Source organism: Pleurodeles waltl, chromosome 7 (assembly GCF_031143425.1).
Source record: "Pleurodeles waltl isolate 20211129_DDA chromosome 7, aPleWal1.hap1.20221129, whole genome shotgun sequence".
Lineage (NCBI taxonomy): Eukaryota > Metazoa > Chordata > Amphibia > Caudata > Salamandridae > Pleurodeles > Pleurodeles waltl.
The window spans coordinates 129,898,841-129,924,190 of record NC_090446.1 but is presented as its reverse complement, the minus strand read 5'-3'; the positions used below and the strand labels follow the sequence as shown (position 1 = coordinate 129,924,190).

The following is a 25,350-nucleotide window of genomic DNA, read 5'->3' as shown; positions in this document are numbered from 1 at the left end:
ATCTGGCAAAATTAATGAGTCTGTAGACTTGGCCTCCTCAGCCATATCCAAAATATTTGTTAACGGTCCAAGGACATGCCGAAGTTTGTCGTGGCATGCCAGCCAGGATCAATCTATTCCCTTTTTCGGATCCTTGATACAATTTTGGAGGAAAGTAGACATTCTAGGATCCAATTCTGGTGTAAGTGCCACCTCATCCACTAAAGAAGGTCTGGGACATTCTGCTCTAAGATAATTATGAGCCTCTTTCTCCAGAGGCTTCCGTTTGCGTCCCGCCACATAGTTTGAGACTTTGTCAGATGGGGCCATTGGGAAGTCCGAGGATGAACAATTTCATCAGGATCCAGCATGTGTGAAACATCTGATATTGAATCTGTAGGAGGAGGTTGAGAAGAAGGGAGCCAAGGTCTGGAAGGACCTGCACCATCATCAGGGTCATAGAAGAAAGGAGAGTACTGTTGATTAGGGGAGAAAAGGCATTGATCAGGTAAAGGACTAGAGGGATCTAGGGAAGGAGAGGAGTCTGGCTGGATGAAGAAAGAGTGTCTAACACAATCATATACATTGTGATCAATTCCTGCTTTGCAGCAACGCTTTTCAGGAATTGCACCTTTTGTTGGAGGTTGAGTATCTTTTGGAACTAAAGGAAGAGCCAAATGAATAGATGTAGATGTCAACCTGGTTCATTCATGCACAATCTGTGGCGAAAGTCTCTTCCAGGAGACCAATGGCCCCAGAGACTGCTCTATAAATAGACAAATCTACAGCGTTGTAGAATTCTTCCTCATCATTTAACCTCCATTAGTGTAACAAAGAAAAATGATAATAATGTACCACTGATTATTTATAAGAAGGCAGGTAGCACTACTGGTGGTAGTATTGCATTTTAATAGGAGGGTATCCTGAAAGTTATATAATAAGCAGAAGCTACTATAACAGAAAGGGCTGGGTGTCAGCCTAAATAAGTATGTATGTGGGCGAAGCCGCACTGATAAAGGGGTCTCAACGCGGGACACAACAACCCTGGTGTCAGTAAATGTAAATGTTAAATGTGGGGTTTTACTGCCTGGAACGGGCTCCACAGAAGTAGAGGTATGCTTATACAAACCGTAATATGAGGTATCTGGGGAAAAATATTAGAATTCTTTACAAATACATTAAATACCGACCCAGACAAAAAATAAAATTCACAGGGCACCTGAATGCTAGAAAATTACAGGGCAATAGAAATTACAGACCCCTCCAGGCGAGGGGAGTCACTCTCCAGGCAGGAGAAAAGCTCTGTATAGGGAGACACGCAGCTTCATTCCTGATCTGAGGAAAGAAAAACAAAGCTGCGTGTCCTGTCAATGAATGTTTCAAGCGCGTGCCTCCTGGCAACCTTGAAACGATGACTATGTAGCGGCACCATGAACAACAACAGAACCACGAAGAAGCGAAAAAACGCTTCTGCGGTCATGAAAAACTGAAAAAATAAACACACAACGTAATGAATTAAAACATGAATTCAGGGCATAAACCAAGTATAACAATAGAAAGTTCAAATATCGACACAACACATAAAAAACGGTATGCGAATGAAAAGGAGAGAACTTATCTCGGCTGCGAGCAGCGAAGAAAGAGGAGGAGGAGAAATACAGGATAGAATATGTGCTGGACTACTGTGTGTGGATTGGCTATTTTATGCAGCCTTATTCCTATTGGATATTTCTTTTTTGTTCTAATTCCCAAGGTTTCTTGGGATTAGTAGTTTTATAGTTGGTCTTGTTTATCGGCTGCTGTTCAATAAAGTGGAGAAAGATAAGCATAATCCTCGCCTCTGGTCAAGAAATATAATTATTAATCTTATTTGCTACGCCCTGATAAGCACCTATAGGTTAAAATCAGTGTAATTTGGCCCATATAATTAACCCCTAAAATCCAATAAAGTTTCCGGCCCTAATGGAATACCTAGTTCAGCAATGGAAACATAACTCCTAAATTATGGGCATCCATATTCTTACCCCTATTCAACCATATTGTATTAACAGATAAAACCAACTCCACCTGGTGTGGGTTCACACAAACTTATATATAACAAAAGGCAGAAAGAGACACACTGGGGTCTTGTAAACTTAATTTACGCCTGAAGTCGCAGTGTAATTTTTTTTCGAAAGACTTGTTCCAGTGTCTGGAACAAAGGGCAAGAGATTGCAGCCAATACCACCTGGGCATTTTTGCTTTCACCCAGATCTTAGCAGGCTGCATTTAGGCTTTCACCCAGATCTTAGCAGGCTGCATTTAGGCTTTCACCCAGATCTTAGCAGGCTGCATTTAGGCTTTCACCCAGATCTTAGCAGGCTGCATTTAGGCTTTCACCCAGATCTTAGCAGGCTGCATTTAGGCTTTCACCCAGATCTTAGCAGGTTGTGTCAGCTGTTCGCTCTGTGGAGCCTTGCACGGTGCTCTGTGGAGAGGGGGAAACAGAAGCCCACTTTGGTGACCTGCATACAACTTTCAACGAGGTGGACTGGAGCAGACTATGGGAAAATGAACCAGACATTGAAAATGATTAAAACTAACCAATGATTGGTCTAAGGCAGATTTGACTAGAATGTGCCAAATCTTCACCTACTGGAAGATATTTGCATGATTTTACTGATTTATTTAAGGCTATCTGCAGAGCACACATTCCCTTCAAGTGGATTCTCTTGCCGCTTATGAAATGGCCATAGCTATCAGTGGACGACATATAACCTACCTATATATGATACAAACACATTTTTAGAGCTTTTCCAAATCTGCCTAGGGCGGTTTCAATCCGCATTTCCAGGGGAAATTAATTCGACAGTCAGGCACCCTGGACTGAAAAGGCTCTCGAACCCCATCTAGAGTACACTTGGCGGAAACATGGCTTTATCGCGTGATCTCAGGTTCCTGAAGGGCACAGATTTATTGAATGTTTGTGCTAGAAATGGAAGACCTGTGTCATGGTAAGTTTCATGCACGATGAAGGGTGATTTGAAAAGGATGCACCTTTCTAGTGGTAGCCTGGGTAAATGGCAATGGTAGTTGGTGACAGTTTTTAAAAAAAAAATTAAATTGAAGATTCACTAACTACAGTGTTTTGATTTTTTCGGAAGGCAGAATGTACTTTTTTTGGGACATTGAGATAAGCAGAGTTGCCATAGTCAGTATCTGATTGGCTGAGCTCGTTAGCAGAAGTCCCTTTATGAGCAGAGGCCACAAATGAAAAATCCTGCATGGGCCACTAATCTGACGCAAGGAGGGTTCGGTTTCTTGTGAGGTTTGGTTATCCTTATTTAGGCCTGTATCCAGAAGGCATGTCCAGATCTCTAACTACTCATACAGTTTTGGGGCAGTCGCCCATGGAAGGGGACTATAGTGAGCTTCCTCATAAACGTATTTCACTGTATATAGGTATTATTTCAGTTTTCAATTGATTACATTTCTGATAATATTGATTCATCCAAAGATTCACAATGGCCGTAGCTGGAATGATTAATCACCAGTAAATAAAGTTAAAAGAAAAATGTTTAGTTGTAACTACAAACTGATCATGAAAACAGCTAAATCTGCCTATTGTTCTCACATCTTCTCCACTTCTAACAATTGTGAGTATTAAGGGGCTTAAAGACCTCATCTATCTACTAAAACTACTAGTTCTGTTCTGATGTGATTCACAAACTTATTTGATCATAAGACATCTACAATCAAATCTGGGTAGATGAGCACAATCTTACATCTATCCAGTTACCGAACCATTCCTGATTTAGTATGTACACTTCCTGACTTGCTTTTCAATTCTTGAAAGAGGCGATTTATTTCCCTGCCTGCTAGATTACGCAAATACCTTCTACTGTGAGAACATACTTTAGTGAGAGTTCTCCTAAATGCTTTTTTATTATCAAGCATAATTCAGGCAGGTTTTAAGATGGCACTTCATATACAACTGCTGACATAACGGATCCAGAAAACTAGTCTAATTGTTCAATAATTTCTCAACTCCCAAACTTAGCTAAACTATTGGAGAGGGTCTTTTTAAAGGATTTTCTAAATATGTGGAAATTAATAATTTGTTGCACCCCTTGCAGACAGTTTCCAAACTGGTAGCAGCTCTAAAACAAGTGTTTCAATTCGTCATTCTGCTGGTAATGATATTCCAGCCACTTTTTATTCTGCTGAACTTCTCTGTGGCCTTTGACCCTATGGAAAAGCAGGTGTTTGTGTATAGCCTGGAGACCATTGGTGTAAGAGATGGTGCCCTTTTATGACTTGATGATTTCCTATCAAACAGAACTCAGCTAGTGTGTCTGTCCCCATTTCTCTCTCAAGCCAAATCATTGATCTGGGAGTTCAACATGATTCAGTTTTGTTCCCACTAGTTTCCAATCCTTATATCATTACGTTGGTGCCTCTTATAGAATCATTTGGCTTGTCTCTGACCATGTAAGCAGAAAACACAAATTATACTGGAGATATCTGGGGATAGTATACAGGGTGGTGTGTACCCCTAATACCATCTAGGAAACAACGTGGGACCTTAATATCATGGACACAATATTGTAGTACAAAATAGAGAAAGGCAAGTATGTATAGTTTTTCTATACCTAACTCCACATAAATATACCTTGACAATGTATATATCTTCAAGGTATGTGTAGATGTGGAGTTAAGAGTACTAAATCTATATTTCTTTGGTATGCGCTTACCTTTCAGAATTTTGGTATTTTGGTTCAGTTAAGGAAAGCTTTTAAGACCTGCCTTTTCCCTCTGTTCGTACTGGCTGCCCAAGAAGCCAAGATACCCACTTGGTGAATGTGTGTGTTTAATAAATAGCAAATGCAAAAATTGCATGGGATACTGCAATCACTTCTTTACGAGACTGAGGTGTTGGATTACCAAAGGACCATATGGAAAAAATCAAGGCTATGTCTGACAAAGTCATGCACTAAAAAGGTCTTAAGTAAGGCTGTGTCCTTGACCCATTATTGTTTGCATTATTTTTGTAGCTCTTCCGAAGGATTTTTCCAAGGCAAGGGCTTAATCTTCTCTGTAGTGGCTACTCTATACAACTTCTCATCGAGGCCAATGAGCAAAATAATATAAGCAATCGCCTTTGTAATGTATTTTAGACCCCAGCCCTGCCTTTAGGAAAATGGAAGGGAAATATCTGAAGACAATCCACCTGCCACTGTTTGCATGCACTCAAGGGTTAGAACTCCAACTAGGTCTCAGAAGATTTCAATATGAGGCTGAAATATTGGGACTGAAGTTTCTCATGTGTTTGTACAAAGAGTCTTCGCCATCAAATGCCGACCCGTCTCTTCTTGTACTTCCTGATAGTGACCATGCTTGTGCATCTCCACAGAAAAAAAACAAGCTTCAAACTTTAAAACCATTTACTAGTTATAAAATACAGCCATCCTGTCCTGTTCTCTAGGTCGTATATTTGACAAAAGTCTTTTAGGAATGTGTATCAAAATATATATTTTGTACCTTGTAATTTCAGCTTTGTTGGTTTGAAGTCTAATTTACAGTGTATTGAATTTACTAACAAAGGCATTCTGTAGTGTGAAGGGTATTCCAGTATCGTGGCTGCCGAGTTAATTTGTTATTTGATACAGGTAGCTGGACTGGGTCTAGTCCTCTTGCACTCATGCAGATCTGAAAACGTCTACATTGCATTTAAAGAGAACTGTAGCTGCTTTTTGAAAATGCTTCATAAGTTGTATCACTTGTTACTTTTTTGCATAAAGCGCTCCAGGCAGAAATATAGTTGTATAAATCTTCTCTTTTGGTAAATAAAACATCAAGGGCCAATAAGAGAACAATGAGGTGGCCAGGAGGAGGACAAGATCGCTCCGGGTCTGGTAGCGGGCCTAAAAAACATGTAGTTGTGTAGTGGATGGTTTTGGTGCAACCTTCTATACCAGTCTGATATGTGCAACAGTAAAGTGATTTACAACGAGGCTATATCGAATCAACCTCCTAGAGACAGCAAAGTATGACATACCCAGCCATAACTGTCTTGATGGAGCACCTTTTGGACTAAGAGTGGGGTACATGATTGGCTCACCCCTCAATTACTGTGTTTCTGCTGTGTGGAGACCATGGTGTTAGATGCAAGAATCACACTAGTATGGAGTGAAATTCCAGCCACGTAAACCCCAATCTACAATAATCACTGTACTGAATATAGTGAGCATGGGGAAAGGGACCAGGAAGAATCCAGGCTCTCCTTTGAACCAAAACAAGATACCAGATATGTGGGTACAAATATAAGGCTGCAGGCAGCTATAATGGATGATCAAGAGGAGTAGAAAGGTCAAGTAAATGTGAACGTTTTAATTCCAGATATGCAGAAGAGCCTCCGCAATATTGATGGACTCACTGTGCACATGGGCAAAATGAAGGAGGGGCTGGACAAACAATCCAACTTAATAGATATGACCGAGACAAATCTTGAGCGTCGGAAACAACATAAGGGTGTGCAATGAGAAGCTCTCCAAAATGGAATAGCACTGGAACTGATATGCGCAAAGAATGAGAACTTAGAGTCCCACTTCCGCAGGAACAATGTACGAATGATAGGAATCCGGGAATCCACCTATACTGGGAAGATGGTGAACTATGTGGAGAGGCTTATTGGCTTATTATGAAACACTTCATAAATCACAAATATCATCCCTGATCATCGTGAAGCGGACACACCACTTCCATGCACCTAAGCTGCATCTAGCACCCCTTCCCACCTGATCGATTATAGAGGGCCTGCAGAATTATAAGGGCTGTGATGCAGTCCTCTGAATGGCATACAAGAAAAGTGATCTGGAGTTTGAGGCTGCATCACTGTTTCTCTTTGCTAACTTTACAACTTGTAGGAAGCTGGCCTTTTATATAGTGGATCCAAATGAGGTAGACTGTGCAAAGAGTCCAAGCAAACCCTCAGATGTACCATAGAAGCATGAATGACATCCCAAATGCTCTCTTTTGAGGTAGTGTGGCAGAGCAGTTAGGCATTTCAGAGGGTAGTGCTAAGCATGTAAGGCACGCTCTCAAACAGTGAGACACATGCTCAATAAAGAAATCCGATATTTATTTGTAAAAATAACACATACTTTTATGTAGCCTTTCATACCAAGATCACCAGAATCAGGTGAGTACTTTTCAAGTTTATGAATTTTTAGAGTTTGCAAAAGTTGGCAGTGCATTTTTCAGATTTGGTAATGTTATCCTACAGAGGAAGAACAAGCACTGCATACAAGTATAGTACAGTGACTTACAGGACCAATCTTCTGGACTTAGGGTAAGTATAAGGCAAGGCCAAAGCCACACCAACAGGTCACCTCAGGCGGCACTGGGGTGGCCAGGTACAGTGGTGCAGTTCAGTGTCGGGTGCCCCTTGCATGTCTGTTGGGATTGAGCCGGTCAAAAAGTTGCTGAAGGGATGCACTGAGAGTCCAGTCTGGGTGAACCACCAAGTGGGTCCAGTTCTGATGATGCTTGCGGATGTAGGGACACAGTAGTCCTGTTCTCCTTGGTCCAGAGCATCCGGGTGCAGTGGTGGTTTGGACGGTCGGGTTTACAGTCACAGGGGCGGTCGCAGTGGAGTGGGCCCACAGAAACTGGCTGCAGGCTGGACCCAGCCAAACCAACAGGTGGGTTTGGGTCTCAGGAGGTTGGGGTACATAGGGACACCAGTGGTCCTCTTCTCCTCGGTCAGGGGTGCCTGGGTGCAAAGGTGTAGTGGACTGTCTGGTCTCCGTTACCAGAGACAGTTGCAGTGAAGGATGGTCTGTAGAATCAGGCTGCATACACCACTGGAAAGTCCACAGAGGGTAAGCTTGGGTGGGCTTCGTTTCAGGAGGACCAGGAACCACACTGGCACCATTTGACCTCTGCAGCTAGGGCTAAGTGGCTCGGGTGCAGTGGTGCTGTCCACCACAAGTTTTTGGCAGTCCGGTTTCTCACAGTTCTTTCTTTGGGTGCCTGCAGATGCAAGGAGGCAGCTTCTCTGCTCCAAGGGAGTTCTTCTTGGTGATTTGTAAAGCATTGACAGCTCTCCCGGTTTTTGGAGGCTGCAGTGGAAGGACAGGTCAGTTGCTTCTCAAGGGTGTAGCAGGAGGCTAGCAGGGTTGGCACCAAGTCTGTTGTGTTCCTCGCTTCTCTGGTTCAGCAGGCTTCTTGTCCACTCCTTCTTTTGTATCCAGCAAAGATCTGAGGATCTGGTTTCAGGAGGTCTGCTAAGTACTCAATTTAGGGGGTGTTAAAGACAGTGAAGGGCAGTAGCCATTGGGCTACCTACCTTTGTGGTCACTACACCTCCTAGATGACCACTTCCTTTGGGGAGTGGGCATCACCCTGTCCCAGACAAGATGGCAGAATCTTCAAGGTTGTGTGCATTTCAGGTTAGTCACCCTAGGGGTATATCAAGCCTGGAAAGGCAAAACGCCTCCTGCATAGCTAATTTTCCCACCTGTCCAGGTGCTAGACGGACCCTGGGGCAGGGGGTCTGCATCTTCCTCTGAGGAAGGCCAGATCTACATACCAAAGGTGGTGGGCTTCTTTGAAGCCTCCTGCCTTGGAATGCCAGTCATCCTGTGGGAAGTGGTGTGCAACACCCCTGCCCACGCAGGCTTGTTTCTAACCTCCAGAGAGCAAAGGCTCCCACCCTTAGGGTCAGATTCCCGTCTGTTGTTGGCAGGCTGGCTGAAACTAGTCAGTGAGCTCACCAGCAGCTGGTAGGTTTTCAGGAGGCACCTCTAAGGTGCTCTCTGAGTACATGTATTAATAAATCCATCACTGAAATCAGTGAGGGTTTATTAATATGAGATGTTTGATACCAAACATTGTTATTTTCAGTGAAGCTATCATGTAGCTGTGGAACCCATATTAACCAGTGTCCAGCAAATGTACTTAAAATGGCTTCCCTGTGTACTTACTATGTCCAAGAATCTAAAAAGACATAGCAGGGACATATCTGCTCTTGCAGATATGCCTACACGTGATATAATGCACCCTGCCTTAAGGCTGTAAGGCCTGCTGTAGGGGTGCCTTACAAATATTATATGCAGTGTTTAGGGGACAAGGAACCCAGGCTGTGTGCTATGTTGTGTTCTTACATTTAGGGAGCACCTTGTCACGCAGCCTGCAATGGCAGTCCGCATGAGTTTGGTGCTGGGTTCCACAGAGTGGCACAAGTTGTGCTGCAGCTCTTAGGGACACTCTACAGTACCTAGGCCCTAGGTACTGGAGGACCCACTTACTAGGGATTTACAAAAGGTGCTACAGGGCCTGGTCACTTGGGGATGAAGTGACCAGGTGTCTTGTTTTAGGGAAGGAACACTGACACTGAGGTCATGGTTAGTAGGAACCCAGTGCACTTCAGTCAAAGTTGCATCAAAACCGAGGCAAAAAGTGGGGGCGAGGGTGTACTGCAACTAGAATCCAGCTTCCTACACTGCTGCAGTACAAATCACCAGAAGATCCTTTGATAACGTTAAGGAAAAGCTTCAGCAGAAGCTGATATATCAAGCCAGGCTGAAAATTATCCATTGTGGCGAGGCCCATTTCTTTGTTGATCTATAGGTGGCCATGACATTTCTGAAAACAGTGAGAGATAATTGTGGCTCACTTCAGGTGGGTCCTTCTTAAAAGCAACAACCATCACCCCAAAATGAAAACCTCTGAAGTTCACACTGAGAGCTGGAGAAAGCTCCCCTCTGATTGGGCCTTTCATCCTGAAGGGGAGGGAACAATGTAGCGGTGGCCACCGCAAATCTCAAGGGAAGGGGCAGGGGGATGGCTTAGAAGGACGGGGGGATAATGTTTTTTTAAAAACCTTACCTTCACGGATGCCACTGGTCACCTCTCGCTCCTCTTCTCTTCTGGTGTCCCAGCATTCACTGGGACACCAGAACAGGCTCCCCAGCAATCCTGGTGCTGCTTTCATGCTAAACCTATCATGAAAGCATGATAGAATTGGTCTGCCACTCAGACACAACCTTGGGGTCTGTGCAGTTTCTCCAGCCTGTCTGTTCAACACAGCCTAAGAAGGCCGGCCAAACACACATGCGCACTTAGGTGCACTCTCGCCTCTGCTCCACTTCCGTGGCCCAGCCTCGCCCCTCTCTGCACTGCTAAGACAGCAGTTGTAAAATAAAGCAATAATTAAATATTGTTTTATTTTAAGCTCCTGCCTATTAGCAAGGGGGGCAACGCTCCTTCACCATTGAGAAGGAGCCACCCCTGGAAAAATGCCTAGGACGTCTGGAACAAGCTGTTTTTTGCTGCAGCTGCATTTTATCAGGGCTATCATAAACTGCTGAGATGATGCTATATTATATCCCTGGTTCTAGGAAAAATACAAGTGTGATTTGCAAGTTGCTTTGATCTCTCTGTCCAGGTTAGGTGATAGAGGAGGGGTGGATGCACGAGAGCTATGTACAACTGAGTGGTACAGTGTGTGGGGAAGACAGGTATTGTTGGTGACTCCACTTGAATAGGACTGCAGCTGTCTGACTGAAACCTATAACTTTCTGAAGGGGTGTGAATTTGGGTGTAGCCAATGGGGGATCGACTAGCAGTGGCATTCCCATGTGCAAGTCACTGTACGTGGCTGAACAGTTGAGAAATCTATTCAAAACCTTTTGCTCTGCATTGTTGATTTACCTGCTATTGTGGCTGAAAGTGAACGGTACGTAAACCACTGGAGTTTGGAGTTTTTAGTGTGTTGATTTGATGGGGATTTGAGTAGTGGAAGGGAAGGGTTCAGCTTAATCGATTATGTGACACCTGATCATACTGACAATTCATGATTTTCTTACTTCATGTCTTCCAATCCTTTAATTAAAATAGAAAGTTACTTACCTTTGATAACATTAATTATGGTGGATACTGTTACCTACCTGAAGATTCTTCCCCATTTGACGATCCCATGTGTCAGACTGAATCGGGAAAATATTCAACAGGTCGTCACACCAGTATGGGGCTCCTCGAGGGTAGGGTGCAGCAGGCAGGCTAGGCGCCAAGTCTGTTGTGCTCCTCGCTTCTCGGGTTCAGCAGGCTTCTTGTCCACTCCTTCTTTTGTATCCAGCAAAGATCTGAGGATCTGGTTTCAGGGGGTCTCCTAAATACTCAATTTAGGAGTTTAAGGGGAGTGAAGGGCAGTAGCCAATGGGCTACGTACCCTTGTGGTCACTAAACTACACCCCCTAGATAACCACTTCCTTTGGGGAGTGGGCATCACCCTGTCCTACAATTCTTAAGTCCACCACACACACACAAGATGGCAGAATGTCTAAGGCACTGGAAGCGGCGTCCCTGTGAAGTCACTGAAGCCATAAAGCGTCACTGTCAATCTACTACCATCAGTTTCCAAGCCATTTTTTACTCGCCTTGGAAGAATGAAAATTACCTTGTAAGGACAGGTGCAACACTTTGTATAACACTGGGACCTTATTAAGGGGACATAATCAATAAACAGCCATGGAACACGGAGATGGGTGGGTCAGTGATGAATCTGCAGGTAGACATAGTATCCATCAGAAATATTGTCCACCAGAAAGATTGTTACAGAATAAAAGTAACTTTTCCTTCTGATGGATACGTCTACCTGCAGATTACTCACTTTTTAAATAGATGACCTGACAAGAAAATGAGAGCATGACTGGTTACACCCAAAAACCATGAAGGAGTGAACGTGTCAAGTGGCCTTCAATCTGAGTATAGGCAAAGATTGCTTTGCAGAAGTGTGGAGGGAAGCCCAAGACGCCACCTTTCACATGTCTGTCGCTGGAACTCCTCTTGCCAGCGCAGAAGTAGAAGACTTGGCTATAGTAGAATGACCTCTTATACATTCTAGTGGTTCTTTGTGTTCTAGAGCAGAGCACATTTTGATGCATAATATGATCCACCATGACAATATCCCACTTAAGCATTGCCTTCCCTTTCATTTTTCTATCACACCCTAGGAAGAGTTGGTTATCCAGTCTAAACTCTCTCGTTCTGTCTATGTAGAAGCTGACCGCTCTCCTGGAGTATAGTTTGTGAACTCAGTCTTCCTCCTTTGTGGGGTGTGGAGGAGGGACGAAAGTAGGCAGTGTGATGGGTTGACCAAGGTGGGAAGGGGTAACCACTTTCAGGAAGAAGACAGCTCTGGTTCTAAAAGCCAACGTGCCAGGAAAGAAAAGAAAGAAGTGAAGTAAGGCTTCACACTCAATGTTTGCAATTTATTTACATGTCTAGCTGATGTGATAGCAATGAGACCAGTGAGACAAATTGTTTTAAAAGTAAGCAGTTGCAAAGGACAGCCATGCAAAGGTTTAAGTGGAGAACACATTAAAAACATGAGAACAAGAGTCAGGTCCCATGGAGACATTGTAAATGGCCCACTGCACACACCTGCTGGGGTAGAGATAGGGTGAAAGGCATGATGTAAGGTAGATAGGCCTCAGGGAGGTCCACTTAGCTTTCTGTGATTCACTTTACAAACCTGCTCCATTTGCTTGAATATACTGATTTACTGAGTGTTTCTGGGCACATAAGATAATATCTAACACTTAAGGAGGTAAAGAAAAATAATTCAGGTTACCCCACTCAGTCTTGAGGCATGAATATGGAGACTTTAAAGATTGGCATGCAGAACTGGCCCCGGTGATTGCGGGAGGAGGTCTACCTTGTGAGGGAGACAGATCCTGAGGCACTTGGTGATGTGCATCACATTCACATACCGCACCCTTCGTGACCACTCCAAGGTTTGCAAAATTACTTGGGCCCAGTCAAGGAAGGTCTGCCTTAAGACCAGAGGATTCAAGAATATGGGAGGAAATGCCTAGTGAAGCAGAAATTTCCACCTCAAGCCAAATACATCCCCAGTTCTTTCTGAAATAGATATTGGTGGTCACAGGTTTTCAGGCTCTGAGTGCTCTCGTAAGTGGAAAAGAGGTCTATCGGAGGAGTTTCTCAGATGCTAAAGAAGTGCTGAACTATCTCCGGATGCAGGTGCCACTGGAGATCAGCAAGATGATGCCATCTGAGCCTGTCTGCTCACACATTTAGAGCCCTGGCTAGGTAACTGGCTACCAGCCATATCTGGTGGTACGGAGTCCAGGACCAGAGTTGTAGAGCTTCCTTGCAGAGAAGGTGCGACTCTACTCCCATCTGCTTGTTGATGTACCACATCATGGTCATTTTAGCCACCAAATTCTATAGAGATTGGCCATGATGGGATGGGAGGGAGGCCTTGAGGGGCTCTAATTCTAGCAGATTAATGTGAAACACCTGCTCTTCTGGAGACCAGAGGCCTCTGACCTCCAGTTCCTGGAAGTGATCACCCCACTGTGAGGTGGAGGCATCTCTGATAACTATTGTCACAACTTGTGGGGATTGAAAAGACTTTCCTTGAGACAGATTGCCTTCCACACTTCATTACTGCAAATCCCCTTCAGTGTCCCTGGAGATCGTGTTAGAATTTTGAAGATCTTCCTGGTTTTGGAACCACTTTCTGTGGAAGCACCACTTGAGAGTCCTCAAGTAGCAGCGTGCCTGAATGACCAAAAGAATGCAGGAAACAAGCACACATAGCAAACGTTGGATGGTCAGCACTGGAACATGCACTCCACTCTGAAACATTGGAATCCCAGCCTTAATGTCCTCAACCCTCTGTAAAAAGGCGATACAATGTGACTCCTTGTGGTTTCCAGCACTGCCCCCCATGAACATAATTCAGTGAGAGGGCACCAGATGGGATTTCGGCTTGTTGATAGAAAAGCCCAGGTCAAACAGCAGTGTAACAGTCGTCAGCTGGTGCTGCAACACTGTCTCTGGAGAGCTGGCTTTGATGAGCCAGTTGTCCAGGTAGAGGAATACCAGGATTCCCATTCATATGAGAAGGGCCGCTAGCACCGCCATCACATTCGCAAAGAATTGTGGTGTTGAAGTCAGACCGAAAAGGACTGCAGATTGGTAGTGCTGGTCAGGTATGTTGAAATAGTCATCCTGCAGGTCGACAGACACCATCCAGTTTCCCACTTCCAGCACAAGCAGAACCTGAGCTAGGGACAGTATTTGGAACTTTTTCTTTTTGAGGAACCAGTTCCGAACCTTTAGGTCTAGGATTAGATGAATGCCACCATTCTTTTGGAGACCAGGAAGTACCAGGAGTAGCACCTCTGATCCTGTTTCTACTCTGGCACCAACCCCACAGCACTTTTTTGAAGTAGGATCTCTACCTCCTTTAGTAGAATACATAGGTGGTCTGGCGGGAGAATTGAGGGGTGGAGGGTGGCGGAGTTTGCTCCAAGGGTAAAGGATACCTCCTCTGCAAGACCCACAGGTCTGAAATAATGCTCCCCCATTCATGTAGAAAGGAGGATACCTGTCTGCCAACTGGTTGTCTGTGATCTGCTGAGTGGGAACTAGGGCTGCTTCCCAGCAATGGCTGAGGTGGAAGAGGAGGAGGCGGGGAAAGGAAAAGGTACGGTTCATGTTTTACCTTTGCAGCAACCTCTATATTGCCTGTACAGTGGGTTCACCTGCTGCTGTTGGTGTTGGGGCTACTGCTGACGGCCTCAAAAGAAAAGACCTCTAGAGAAGTCTAAAAAACGTTTCACATTTCTGATAGTTCCTTAGCTGAGCCTTTGAACCTACTGACCTGTCAGTGGCTTTACTATCCTTGAACCTCTCAAAGGCAGAGTTAGATTTTACTCACAAGAGGTGAGAGACATCAAATGGGAGGTTAATGAATGTCGTCTGGAAACCTCAGGAGAATCTGATGTTTTTTGCCATGTATGGCGACACAGAGAAATAGAAGTCTCCAAAGCATTTGCAACAGTATTTGCTGTATCCAGGCCAGATTGAATCGCTTGCTTAGCTACTGCTTGGCCTTCCCCGACTATTTCTCAAAAGTGACCTTTTTTAGATGGTCAGGCTATTTGGGGTTAACTGTTTGTGCTGTGTCCGTAAGGTCATGTACATATCTCAAAGGAGACAGGTGGCATAGAGAGGATTTAGAGCCACCCTCCTTGCAGAGAACACCTTCTTAGCAAACCATTCCATTAGTTTAGACTTCCCATTGGAGGTAGTGATGGGAAAAGCACTGAGTGACCGCTTGGAGGAGCACAAGGATTGGAGCACAAGCATTTCCAAAGACATATGTGAAGATAGTAATACTGATCTCCAGGACCTGGTCTGTATTGCCTTGCAACTGATTTATGCACTGCAGTGTAAGTAGGTGGTTCTTCCCAGACCGCAAGTATTGGTTCTGTTAAGGCCTCATTGAAAAGAAGTAAGGGTTCCATGATAATGGAAGCCTTGTGCAAAACCTCAGTAAGGATGTTGACGTTTGTTTCCATTGAGGGTAGCTGAAGTTCCACAATCTCTGCTGCCTTTTAATTACTGAATGGTAAGTAGTGACCTCAGGTGGAGGAAGGTTAGTTAGTGAATATAGCTCCCACTCCAGAGAGGTAATCAGAACACTGGCATTCCTCCGTCCTGCCTAATCAGTGTCCACGGTAACGGACTGTCCATCCCCATCTTCATCTTGGTTAGGGGTTTCTAACTTTCTGCATCTCCAAAAAAGAATCTGCCCTCCTTTACCAGACATTGAGCCTTTCTCTGAGAGCTCTGGCTTGAAAACTCCAATTAGCGGATTAGCTCTGCAGAAGATTGCTGCAACGCTGGTGGAGTCAGCTCAGGAACTGGAGTCAATGGTTGCGGTGCCAGTGGAGTCAAGTATGGCTGGGGAAGTGATGGGATCCTGCAATGAATATGAGGATGACGTGATAGCTACTGGAGGCAGCATCAGTTATAAAGTCGATCCTAAAGGCTGGGATGGTGCCATGTTCAGAGTTGGAGCCCAAGGGACTGGGGGCAAAAGCATGAATGGTGAGAAGGGCACCGGATGATTTGACGTCCGCATGCCTCCAAAGGTCAAAGTCACTGGACCCACGGGGCCAGTCGGCGCTCCATAGGGAACCGTGGATCATCTGAAGATGCCATGCATTGCATTAAGGAAGATGGCTGTCTTCCTACAGTAGGGCACTCTGGATAAGACTGACTGGGCTGGGTCCTCGGAAGTCGGCATTGCAGGAGGAAGCATCTCGAGGATCGACACCAGGTCCAATGGAATCACAGGTGACAGATGCTCTGTGGTATCTTCCACTGACTCTGACGCAGATGCTTGCGGTGAGCGAGGAGTACATGTTGACTTCATCTTAGATGTGATGTAGTCCTTATACATGTCGTTTTTCATTGTGACTTCGACAACAGAGGTGACTACGGCACCCTTGGTCTGCATTTTCGATCTCTTTGATGTTCATGCTGCATCCGGGCCATGAACAACTTTGCTTAACTCTCTTTTAGGGACTTGGGATGTATCTTGTGACTGGAGTCACAGTTTTGACATTGTGGTCGAACACCAAGAACCAAGACAGATCTCATGAGGGTCTGTAATGGACATTCGACCACCACAGCCCCTACACAGTTTGAACCTGACCTTTTAGTTGCTGCCATAGTGAAAAAACTGCACCTAAATAGGAATTGTTTTGAGAAAAAAAGCACTGACAACATAGAAGGGATTCTGATGAGATACAAGCTCTAGATTTTCGGCAATGGCTTTGGCTACAAGTGGATTTTAAACCACTGAAAAGAATAATAAAGATGGATTATTTTTTTCAAATTGGACCCTTTTCTTACTTTTGTATAAAAGTTGATACCCCTGTTTGAACATGGGCCTACATTGAAGGAACTCCAATTGATATGAAAAAACATACAGCTTTGTGAGTGCTACATAGAAATATTTCTAAATTTGCACACTGGATTTGATTTCCGGGCAAGAGGTGTACAGTGACTGCTCACCATTATCCATGCACTCAGAGTTAATCCCATTGATAATATAAGAATGTAGTGCCCTGAACTCAGAAGTGATAATGCTTAAGTGTGGTTGCCGCAGTCACTCATTGTAAGTTTTTCAAGTAAAAATACAAGGAAGTCTCGTCAATAGTCAAACAAATAGATTTCTTTAACATCCTGTAACGTTTCAACGAGTTATACCGCTACTTTGAGGGGTATTTATTAAAAGTTACACTTTGTAAACATGACTGTAGAAACCTTCATGCCCTAACAGCAATGCCACTGGTGCGTTAAGAGGCAAGTCACTTGTCACGTGCACTGTATATGGGGCCTAGATTCATATCATAATGGGGCAAAACTATAATATATTAAATCAGTGGTTTCCAACCTGTGGTCCGGGGACCCCTGGGGGTCCGTGAAGCCTTCTCAGGGGGTCCGCAAGAGCCTAGAAAATGACAAAATATTAACAAATATTGACAAATCAGGTCCCCAGCTTCCAGTAATGACTCAGATGGGGGTCCCCGGATTCCCATGATGATTCAGTGGGGGTCCCTGGGTTCCAATAATGTTAAAGTGGGGGTCCACAGAAATCAAAAGGTTGGGAACCACTGTATTAAATCAAACACAAGACTTTTGTGCACTACGCATCCTTGAACTAAAGAATTTGCGGGTGGTCTCATATGTGATAATGAAGAAAAAGAAGTCTCAGTGAAGACAAATATTTGTCAAGGATCACAAACGTTGGTGAAGGGAAGCCAAGATTGATCCCATGTTTTCTGTTTCTTTCTCTAGCCTGTTTTACATGAAAGGTTACTGCTTTGAGTTGAAGTTTTTGGGTGGGATGTTTAAGTGTGGGTGGAAGACAGAAACCATGTGAAAACTCGGCTTGTCTTGGGCTCATGGGCCTAAGAAGACCTCTAGTTGAGCCACAGACAGGTACCAGGCTTGAGCCTGGCTGGAGCTATCAGTGGCTCACCCACCTCTACTGAGGGGTCCTCATGTGTCTTGGTTTCCTCTCTTATCCCATACCCCTTCGACCACCTGCTTTCAGATCTTTGTGGAAGTGGTCATTGGTGGAGACTCTGAGAGACAGAAAAGAGCACTGCTCTCCTTGGATCCTGTGCACAGGGTTAGTACAATCGGCCAAGCACAAGAGAATCGGTTAGTGTTTTGGTTGTATGGAACCCCTGAAGGAAATTATCTTTTGAATAGTTGTCTCTCCTGGGAGGTTTGGAAACAACCTTAAATTTTAGTGGTCATTTGGTAGCAAGGTAGACCGCATGGCTTATGAAGGATTCACATTTTTACTTGGATGATCTCGGTATGCCTATGCAAAGGAAGGCAGAGACTGGAGTCAGGAAACTTTGGCCGCCTTGCCTGAAAGAGTAAGGAACATAATTCACAACTGAGGAAAAGTCACCGCTGCTTCTGCTGAAGAAGTTAGTCAGCCTGGTGTGCACCGAACAACTTGACTTTAGCCCAGAACATGAATCTAGCTGCCTAGTGTGCTGCCACGAGGAGTCCAACACCAGATGCTTGCCATTGTTAGCCATTGTTAGCCAACCTGGTCAAGGCTCTCTCTACAAGTAAGGAGTGGGACATCTCAAGACAGTGAAGAATCGCTTGGGCAAACCATTGACAAAGAGTAAACAATAAGTGGTCTTTCTCACTTTCTGTGTCCTTGGCATGTGTTTTGCAGCCATAAAGTGCTGGATCACATTGCTTCCTCTGCTTTGTTGCAGACCTGTGCATGAGAGAATAAATGTATTACTTAATACCTATTGTTTATAATTACAGAGAATCATTACAATTTGCTAAACCACCAATACATTCAAATCTTAAAATACAAATTACACTGAAATAATGAGACAAAAATGACGTGAAAGTAGCATTATAAAACATTAATATTTTAAACAGCTAACATATTCTGAAAGCAAGCTTTTGTTTGCACAGTAAATTATATAGCTATGTGCTGAAATTAATTCTTTTAAAAACTATGTTTAAATGTTTTAAAAATTTGCCGAGCATGTAAGCTCATTTATGCTACTAGTGTTCAGACAGACTTTTAGTGTGTCATTACAAGTAAAAATTATTATTATTATTTTTTTTAAACCATGGGTTTATGTCTTTCTCGGTTAAACTCGGCACAACAGCAAAATAGATGCAAGGTGGTTTCCTTCTTGTAGTTGCAGAATCTACAATGTTGTGAGACATTTATGAATTTCTTTCATCTGCTTTTGAACTCCTTAATAGGCAACACCATACACCGCACTCTCAATATATTTTGGCTGCCAATCTTGATTATTGACTCCATCAAATAGTACTGCATATTATGTGTTTCATATGAGTTGCTAATTAGTTCTTGTGAGAAAGTAGCCTCTTTCTAGCCTTGTTACCCCCACTTTTGGCCTGTTTGTGAGTGTATGTCAGGGTGTTTGTCACTGTTTTCACTGTCTCACTGGGATCCTGATAGCCAGGCCCCAGTGCTCATAGTGAAAACACTATGTTTTCAGTATGGTTGTTATGTGTCACTGGGATCCTGCTGGTCAGGACCCCAGTGCTCATAGGTTTGTGGCCTATATGTATGTGTCACTGGGACCCTGTCACACAGGGCCCCAGTGCTCATAGTTGTGCATGTACATGTTCCCTGTGTGGTGCCTAACTGTCTCACTGAGGCTCTGCTAACCAGAACCTCAGTGGTTATGCTCTCTCATTACTTTCAAATTGTCACTAACAGGCTAGTGACCATTTTTACCAATTTACATTGGCTTACTGGAACACCCTTATAATTCCCTAGTATATGGTACTGAGGTACCCAGGGTATTGGGGTTCCAGGAGATCCCTATGGGCTGCAGCATTTCTTTTGCCACCCATAGGGAGCTCTGACAATTCTTACACAGGCCTGCCACTGCAGCCTGAGTGAAATAACGTCCACGTTATTTCACAGCCATTTTACACTGCACTTAAGTAACTTGTAAGTCACCTATATGTCTAACCTTTACCTGGTAAAGGTTAGGTGCAAAGTTACTTAGTGTGAGGGCACCCTGGCACTAGCCAAGGTGCCCCCACATTGTTCAGAGCCAATTCCCTGAACTTTGTGAGTGCGGGGACACCATTACACGCGTGCACTACATATAGGTCACTACCTATATGTAGCTTCACCATGGTAACTCCGAATATGGCCATGTAACATGTCTATGATCATGGAATTGCCCCCTCTATGCCATCCTGGTATTGTTGGTACAATTCCATGATCCCAGTGGTCTGTAGCACAGACCCTGGTACTGCCAAACTGCCCTTCCTGGGGTTTCACTGCAGCTGCTGCTGCTGCCAACCCCTCAGACAGGCATCTGCCCTCCTGGGGTCCAGCCAGGCCTGGCCCAGGATGGCAGAACAAAGAACTTCCTCTGAGAGAGGGTGTGACACCCTCTCCCTTTGGAAAATGGTGTGAAGGCAGGGGAGGAGTAGCCTCCCCCAGCCTCTGGAAATGCTTTCTTGGGCACAGATGTGCCCAATTCTGCATAAGCCAGTCTACACCGGTTCAGGGACCCCTTAGCCCCTGCTCTGGCGCGAAACTGGACAAAGGAAAGGGGAGTGACCACTCCCCTGACCTGCACCTCCCCTGGGAGGTGTCCAGAGCTCCTCCAGTGTGCTCCAGACCTCTGCCATCTTGGAAACAGAGGTGCTGCTGGCACACTGGACTGCTCTGAGTGGCCAGTGCCACCAGGTGACGTCAGAGACTCCTTGTGATAGGCTCCTTCAGGTGTTAGTAGCCTCTCCTCTCTCCTAGGTAGCCAAACCCTCTTTTCTGGCTATTTAGGGTCTCTGTCTCTGGGGAAACTTTAGATAACGAATGCAAGAGCTCATCCGAGTTCCTCTGCATCTCTCTCTTCACCTTCTGATAAGGAATCAACTGCTGACCGCGCTGGAAGCCTGCAAACCTGCAACATAGTAGCAAAGACGACTACTGCAACTCTGTAACGCTGATCCTGCCGCCTTCTCGACTGTTTTCCTGCTTGTGCATGCTGTGGGGGTAGCCTGCCTCCTCTCTGCACCAGAAGCTCCGAAGAAATCTCCCGTGGGTCGACGGAATCTTCCCCCTGCAACCGCAGGCACCAAAAAGCTGCATTACCGGTCCCTTGGGTCTCCTCTCAGCACGACGAGCGAGGTCCCTCGAATCCAGCGACTCTGTCCAAGTGACCCCCACAGTCCAGTGACTCTTCAGTCCAAGTTTGGTGGAGGTAAGTCCTTGCCTCACCTCGCTGGGCTGCATTGCTGGGAACCGCAACTTTGCAGCTACTCCGGCCCCTGTGCACTTCCGGCGGAAATCCTTCGTGCACAGCCAAGCCTGGGTCCACGGCACTCTAACCTGCATTGCACGACTTTCTAAGTTGGTCTCCGGCGACGTGGGACTCCTTTGTGCAACTTCGGCGAGCACCATTTCACGCATCCTTGTAGTGCCTGTTTCTGGCACTTCTCCGGGTGCTACCTGCTTCAGTGAGGGCTCTTTGTTTTGCTCGACGTCCCCTCTCTCTTCAGGTCCAATTTGCGACCTCCTGGTCCCTCCTGGGCCCCAGCAGCGTCCAAAAACACCAAACGCACGATTTGCATGTAGCAAGGCTTGTTGGCGTCCTTCCGGCGGGAAAACACTTCTGCAAGACTCTCCACGGCGAGAGGGATCCGTCCACCAAAGGGGAAGTCTTTAGCCCTTTTCGTTCCTGCAGAAACCTCAGCTTCTTCTGTCCAGTCGAAGCTTCTTTGCACCCGCAGCTGGCATTTCCTGGGCATCTGCCCATCTCCGACTTGCTTGTGACTTTTGGACTTGGTCCCCTTGTTCCACAGGTACCCTAGATTGGAAATCCACAGTTGTTGCATTGCTGGTTTGTGTCTTTCCTGCATTATTCCTCTAACACGACTACTTTGTCCTTAGGGGAACTTTAGTGCACTTTGCACTCACTTTTCAGGGTCTTGGGGAGGGTTATTTTTCTAACTCTCACTATTTTCTAATAGTCCCAGCGACCCTCTACAAGGTCACATAGGTTTGGGGTCCATTCGTGGTTCGCATTCCACTTTTGGAGTATATGGTTTGTGTTGCCCCTATCCCTATGTTTCCCCATTGCATCCTATTGTAACTATACATTGTTTGCACTGTTTTCTAAGACTATACTGCATATTTTTGCTATTGTGTATATATATCTTGTGTATATTTCCTATCCTCTCACTGAGGGTACACTCTAAGATACTTTGGCATATTGTCATAAAAATAAAGTACCTTTATTTTTAGTATAACTGTGTATTGTGTTTTCTTATGATATTGTGCATATGACACTAAGTGGTACTGTAGTAGCTTCACACGTCTCCTAGTTCAGCCTAAGCTGCTCTGCTAAGCTACCATTATCTATTAGCCTAAGCTGCTAGACACCCTATACACTAATAAGGGATAACTGGGCCTGGTGCAAGGTGCAAGTACCCCTTGGTACTCACTACAAGCCAGTCCAGCCTCCTACATTGGTTGTGCAGTGGTGGGATAAGTGCTTGAGACTACTTACCACTCTTGTCATTGTACTTTTCATAAGAGAAAAATATACAAAACAAGGTCAGTGTATATACACATAGCCAAAAAGTTTTGCATTTCCTCTTTTCACTCTTTTCTAAGTGCTGAAAAGTACTCCTAAACTTTCAAAAAGTTCTTAAAAGTTTAAAAAAGTTTTTTCTGTCTTTCCAAAAAGTTCTGAAAACTTTTTTCTCTTTTTCTATCACTTTAACTCTCTCTAAAAAATGTCTGGCACAGGCCAAAGTGTTGATCTGTCCAAACTTGCATATGACAACCTTAGCTGGAAAAGAGCAAGGAGTCTCTGTATAGAGAGAGGTTTGAGTGTAGGGAAGAATCCTTCCTTGGAACTGTTACTTAACATGCTTAGAGAACAGGATAAGGCCATAGGTGCCCCATCTGTTGAAAAAGTACCTAATAGTTCCCAATCTGATTCAGGGACTCCCCCAGGAAAAGATTCAGGAAAAAAACTTCCTAGCCTGCCCATTACTAGACAGTCTAGCATAGATGGTAATGATGATGAGCCACACCATAGAAATAGTGTTGTCTCATATCATAGCAAAAGCATATATTCTCACCATACTGGTAGTAATGTTTCTGTAAACCAAGCTGTTAGGGTGGCTCCTGTAAGGGACAGGTCTCCTTCTGTTCATTCCCATCATAGCTCTGTTTCTAGAAATGTCCCTCCCACCAACCCTGATGACAGAATGTTAGAGAGGGAACTCAATAAGTTGGGGGTGGAACAAACCAGACTGAAGCTTAAAAAGCAACAGCTGGATTTGGATAGACAGTCTTTTGAATTAGAGAAGGAAAGACAGAAGTTGGGTTTAGATACCCATGGTGGCAGCAGCAGTATTCCCCATAGTCATCCTGCAAAAGAGCATGATTCCAGGAATCTGCACAAGATAGTTCCCCCTTATAAGGAGGGGGATGACATTAACAAGTGGTTTGCTGCACTTGAGAGGGCCTGTGTTGTACAGGATGTCCCTCAAAGGCAGTGGGCTGCTATCCTATGGCTATCATTTAGTGAAAAGGGTAGGGATAGACTCCTTACTGTGAAAGAAAGTGATGCCAATAATTTTACAGTTCTTAAAAATGCACTCCTGGATGGTTATGGCTTAACCACTGAACAGTACAGGATAAAGTTCAGAGAGACCAAAAAGGAGTCTTCACAAGACTGGGTTGATTTCATTGACTATTCAGTGAAGGCCTTGGAGGGGTGGTTACATGGCAGTAAAGTTACTGACTATGAAAGCCAGTATAACACAATCCTGAGAGAGCATATACTTAATAATTGTGTGTCTGATTTGTTGCACCAGTACCTGGTAGACTCTGATCTGACCTCTCCCCAAGAATTGGGAAAGAAGGCAGACAAATGGGTCAGAACAAGGGTGAACAGAAAAGTTCATACAGGGGGTGACAAAGATGGCAATAAGAAGAAAGATGGTGAAAAATCTCAAGATAAGCATGGGGATAAGGGTAAAACCAAAGATCCCACTTCAAATCTTAAACACTCTTCAGAGGGTGGGGATAAAACAAATTCTTCCTCTTCTTCCCAACCTGCACACATTAAAAAGCCTTGGTGCTTTGTGTGTAAAAACAGAGGCCATAGGCCAGGGGATAAGTCCTGTCCAGGTAAACCCCCTGAGCCTACCACCACTAATACATCAAGCTCTAGTGCCCCTAGCAGTAGTGGTACTAGTGGTGGGACTGCTGGCAACAGTCAAGCAAAGGGTGTAGTTGGGTTCACTTATGGGTCCATAGTGGAAACTGATGTAATCAGTCCCAAGACAGTTTCTGTCACACCTAGTGGCATTGGCCTTGCCACACTGGCTGCTTGTCCCCTTACAATGGATAAGTACAGGCAGACAGTTTCAATAAATGGTGTTGAGGCCTTGGCCTACAGGGACACAGGTGCCAGTTTCACTTTGGTGACTGAAAACCTAGTGCCTCCTGAACAACACATCATTGGACAACAGTATAAGATTATTGATGTCCATAACTCCACTAAGTTTCTTCCCTTAGCTATAATTCAGTTTAGTTGGGGTGGAGTTACTGGCCCTAAGCAGGTGGTGGTATCACCTAGCTTACCTGTAGACTGTCTCTTAGGTAATGACCTAGAGGCCTCAGGTTGGGCTGATGTAGAGTTTTATGCCCATGCAGCCATGCTGGGCATCCCAGAGGAATTGTTCCCTCTCATTTCTACTGAAATGAAAAAGCAAAGGAGAGAAGGCCTGAAAACTCAGGATCCCTCTCCATCAACAGGTAAAAAGGGTATCACAGTATCCCCTAACCACCCTGCCATTCAGGATACCATTCCTGTGGTGGGAGAAACCTCTCCTGGGGTGGCACCTGTTCCAAGGGAATCATCAGTTGACAAAACTGTACTCCCTGAGGTGGAAGTACCTCTCTGTGGGATAACTAACATTGGTGAGAAAAAGAGCACCATTTTAGTTAACATGGAGCATCCCTCCAACCCTCCCAGAGAAACTTTAGTGCAGAAACCCTGCACTGCCTCACAACACTTAGGACAGCATCCCTGCCCTAGTGTGGAGCTAATAGGACAGCATCCCTGCCCTGCTCCAACCCAAGAGAAACAACATCCCTGTTCTCTCTTCCAGCCATATGGACAAAGTTTTTGCCCAGCTATGGCTTTACTGAGACAGCATCCCTGTCTGGCATTTCCATCACTACAAATAGGTTCAGTGGACAATTCCCACTGCTCTAAACTAAAACTTACTGATAGAAACTCTGAAAATACATCTTCACATTGTTGCCTAGCTAAAAAACTTCAAACAGGGTGGTTTACATCCCCACAGGGAAGTAACCATATAGTGGATGATAAAGGGAGTAACCAGTCTATTGCAGAGCTACTCTCTACTTATCACCACTTAGACAATAAAGTCTCAACTGGCCAAGGTTAGCCTTATTGTCCTTCGTTTGGG

At 44.7% G+C, this 25,350-nt stretch overlaps 1 long non-coding RNA gene across 1 annotated transcript in view; it reads right to left on the bottom strand.

The window, feature by feature from the left end:
- LOC138247213 (uncharacterized) overlaps positions 1 to 25,350 on the bottom strand; it is a 63,779-nt gene that overhangs the window by 3,721 nt on the left and 34,708 nt on the right. Inside the window, exon 3 of the long non-coding RNA XR_011194366.1 lies at positions 18,525 to 18,598. This is a non-coding gene — a long non-coding RNA (uncharacterized lncRNA). The remainder of the gene's footprint in view (positions 1 to 18,524; positions 18,599 to 25,350) is intronic.